At 36.8% G+C, this 4,488-nt stretch overlaps 1 protein-coding gene across 1 annotated transcript in view; it reads left to right on the top strand.

The window, feature by feature from the left end:
- LOC118742263 (zinc finger protein 423 homolog) overlaps nt 1-4,488 on the top strand; it is a gene marked incomplete in the record, with an annotated part of 513,159 nt that overhangs the window by 289,489 nt on the left and 219,182 nt on the right.

The following is a 4,488-nucleotide window of genomic DNA, read 5'->3' as shown; positions in this document are numbered from 1 at the left end:
AACCTACTACTATCAAGTGCCGCTGGTCTTATTTGTTGTAAAGAAATTGTTGTAAGTATTAACTTGGAGTAAATGAGCCTCCTCAGTTATTGGATATCGTAATTTTCGTATATCGAAAATTTACCGTTATACGGTAAGCGGGTGTAGTTTTAGTCTAATTTAAATAATTTTTAACGAATTGCTTTTCGGTACCAAGATTATTAAATGCACCGAGCTTGGTAGATCAGCTACCGAGATACAGATTTGTGGTCATAAGCAGGCGGCGCCACGCCTAAAATCCAAAAATTCATAATAATCGATTTTTTTTTATCAGTTGTTATTGCAATAATCGATTTTGAGACAATTACCTTCAGTAGTTACTAATTTATCACAGTTTTCGTGTTTCAGTAAATTACCGTTATATGGGAGATGGGCGTGGCTATTTCTCGATTTCAAATATTTTCAACAAATTTCTTAGCTGGATTCTAACCAAGGCTCGTACCGAGTTTGGTAAGGATTGGTGAAGCAGCTACTAAAATACAGTATTTCAGCATAAGTGGGCAGGGTTATGCTTATTTTCCTAAAGTTTCATAATAATATTATTTTGTACCAAAATTGTGCTTCACATACTAATTTTCAACAATCTGGACCCAGTAGCTCGTTTCTGTAACTTTTCTCTACCGATTATTTCTCTACTAGTAGAGAATATACGTCATTCTCTACTACTCATTAGCAGTAGAGAACAGGGCGGCGAATTCATATCTCAATTCGCCTTGGTAGAGAATTGTTACAGAAACGAGCTACAGGATTTAATAAAATATCGTAGTTTTTGCATTTTTCGAAAATCCCGTTGTATGAGAAGGGGAGTGGTTGTAGTGCGCTTTCTTTGAGATAAAATGCAATTAATTGTCGGCTTTGGTGTCACGTGAAGACTACCCGCTTGGAGGTAGTTAAGATCTTTAAAGTTAATTAATAATAATAATAGATTGGCGCTTACACATATGTTAGTGTTTGGCCGAGCTTCTCCTCCGGTTTGTGGCGTGCGCCTTGATGTTGTCACACAAAGCGGAGGGACCTACAGTTTTACGCCGACTCCGAACGGCGATTGTATTTTTATGAGAAGCTGTTTTTCATGGCAGAAATACACTCGGAGGTTTGCCATTGCCTGCCGAGGGACGACCGCTGTTAAGAAAAAACCTTTTTTCTATATTTTTTGCGATGTTGCTTTGACCAGGGTTTGAACCCAGGTGCTGCGGAGTGGAAGCGCGCACTGCTTACCACTGCACCACAGCGGCCGAAGCGGAAAGTTAATTAATGTAAGTAAAAATAATTATCTCAATTTAAATATAAATAACAAATTTGAAAATCTAATTGCATTGCAGTAAAAACATACATATGGGAAGAAATGCTTGTGCCATAAAGCGAAAGAAATGAAAAAAATATTGTTTAAATAAAATATGTGACCTGGTCTACGGAAAGGGGGCTTAGGTGTCAAAAAATCAATTTTCACTTTTTGGTTGATTCGGATGGAAGATGGGATGCTTTTTCACGTGGTGAAAAGCAGAAAATCCTAACTTGCTTAGAAGTGTACTAAAAATGTAGAGAAAGACGATAATCAACAGAAACAGTAAACGTCACTTCTTCAGTGTTACTTTTTTAAATGTTCCACACTAGCAACTTACACGATGAACTATAATAATAATGTTCCGACCAACAACAACACTTACTGGACCAACAACAACACTTACTGGACGTCCGGCGCGGAGAACAATTAACGAGATAATGAGAAACTGACGAAACGAGTTGCTTACTTTTAACAGCTTTTTCACAGAAAACTAGTTTTCGCACGTAAGCTCCCTTTTCGTAGACCAGGTCACATATAAATTAACATAAAATAAATAAAAAAAAGAATTTTCCTGCGCAAGGATTTCAACCTGGGACCTCATGATTGCCACGCGAGTGCTTTGCTCTATCGGACATTGCGACCGTTGGAGCGCCGCGAGCACGAAGTCATACTTATACTTTTCACGGGGGGATCATCAACTGGTATGATGCTACTAGTATTTGTACTAGTAGAAGCTGATGCATCACCTGACCGTTAACATCTCGTAGGACATCGCAATGTTAAATATACCAGTCGCTAACATTGAAAGAAGATAGAACGTGAACTAGTTGGACTGAAACACAAACTGGAAGAATTCTAGTTCCGCTTATATGCAATATGGGCAATTCTCACAAACTTGGAATTTTTTTATTCAACAATTTTTATTGAGCCGTTTTTAATGAAAAATTATTGTAGAAAAGCAACAATAATTTTGAAAAAATGGTAGAAGTGATAGCTATTTCGGAAATCACCACATTTCCTCATCAGACTTCTTCCAGTGGGATTCGATCCAACGACCCCAGCTGACTCAGCCAGTTGCCTACGCACCGTGCTAAGTTCGCCTTGTAAATTCTTGCTGCTTTTTCCACTTTTTCATTTGTGAGGCCAACTACAATCAAACGCAGCAATTCCAGTGCTATTTAAATTTGATCATGTGGTTGTTGGTTTTAGTTAATAATTCTATTTTTCTGCCAAAGTGAAAAACTAAGTGCATCGGCGTAGCCAGAATAAAATTTAGGGGGGGGCGGCCCTCGACCCTATTAAGCTGGCATTTCAGGGTACTATTTTATATGGGCATTCCCATGGTGGCGCACGTGACAGTCGTACGATTTCAATGTGATACAAAAAAGGAATACCATTTGTTTTCTTTAACTTTTTTGGGCCATTGTATAGCACGTAATTAGCTCTATAGTTAACCGAAAAATTAAATCAATCGAACTGCTTGGTCCTGAAATATAAGCATTTAAAGAGAGGTTCGTTACGTGACAAAAAATGGAAGTTGATTTTTTCTTTTCTTACAAAATCGCAAAACTCTGCGAATTGTGGATGGCTATTTTGATGAAACTTATTTTGATATGATTGGAGCCATTCTAGTTGTTTTTAGAGTTTTTTGAAGTAATGCAAATTGTTTCAATTCTCTTTTACAACCCCAAGTGTGAAACGTGACGTGACATGGCGTGACGTGACATAAATTTCCATCGTTATATTTTTGTTAATATTGCTTTTAAATGAATTTTCAACGCAAATAAAACATGTATTTTCTGTAGAATATACTTTATATTTTGACTTCAGCGCCAATTCAGGGTCAATTTATTAGAAATCTATGATTTATTATGTTTCAACCACATACGCCAAATTCGAACCAAATCGGACCATAAATACGGTTTTTCGAAATATCTCGACCTTTGCACCACCTAGGAAGACCATTTTATGCAAACATGATTCTACTTACATAGCCAGTATATATTTTAAAAAGCAGACAAATCGGCCCGTAAATACGTTAGATATAAAACTTTTATTTTTTTTGTCGTGGTGGACCTTCCGCTGGAAACACCCATATATATATAAGGAAAATTTGAAAGTTAGGGGGGGCTCGAGCACCCCCCTGCCCCTACCTGGCTACACCCATGACTAAGTGCCATTTAATGTAAAATAGGGCCGAAAATTGCACGGTTTGAGCAAAGTTGACTGTCGATGTGTGGCTGTCGGTGAGAAATCTTAAAGCTCCTATGTAAAAGCTCGCACAATGTGCATATCCCTGCAGGAAATGTATCTAACTGTAAGCTAACTTTAAGTTGATTAGGAAGGAGCTATAAGTCACTTATTATCTGTATATTTTCTTTGATAGCTTTGAAAGCTAACAGTATTTCTATGGCGATGGCCGCGAAATACTCAAGGGTGGTTACCTCTGCATTAGATGTAGTCAAGGGTACTTACATCTGCATTTGATGTAACTAACTTGTAGCTAACTACTTTTGGGCATAAAATATCAATAGGAAAAACAAAATATTGTTTTATTTTTATTTTTTATTTTTATTTTTTCATATTTCATATTTGTTTACATATTCTGCTGCAGGTGGTACCATATTCGAACTCCGTCAGACATAACTTCAAAATGATAATATGAAATTTCGATCTTTCTTTTATTTGTCCTCAATTGGAAAAAGTATTTGCGAGGTGCAGGATATTTAAAAAGAAACGCGTTTAAAGAAAACAATCTCGAGCTTTACTCCTGCATTACCTGTCCACTTGTTTCATAGGTAGCTTTTTGTAGCTAACTACAAGTTATATATTTTATGGAAATCTCGCAAAAAAGCTAACTACAAGTAGGTTATTTTTATCAATTGATAATTTTTTTTTCTGCAGGGATAAGTTGGACGTAGCTGCTTTATTCTGTTACAAACAACAGTTATGCGAACAAAGTATTAATACCATTGTGCACAACAGTGTACTGCAAAAGCTGATTCATTAACGGTTTCAAGCTACTTGAAACAAAAAAAACAAGCACAAGTATGATTCACACTTATTTCAAACAAGCCAATTCAACTCATAGCTTGAACGCAAATGAATACGGTACCCTGCAAAAATCGCGAATACTCCATGCATGCGTGTAAAGAGTACTCCCT

The sequence above is a fragment of the Rhagoletis pomonella genome, unplaced genomic scaffold (assembly GCF_013731165.1).
Source record: "Rhagoletis pomonella isolate Grant_MI unplaced genomic scaffold, Rhpom_1.0 Rhpom_scaffold_00007, whole genome shotgun sequence".
In the NCBI taxonomy this organism is placed as follows: Eukaryota; Metazoa; Arthropoda; class Insecta; order Diptera; family Tephritidae; genus Rhagoletis; species Rhagoletis pomonella.
The sequence above is the reverse complement of the archived record's forward strand: the minus strand, read 5'-3'. Positions and strand labels throughout refer to the sequence as shown.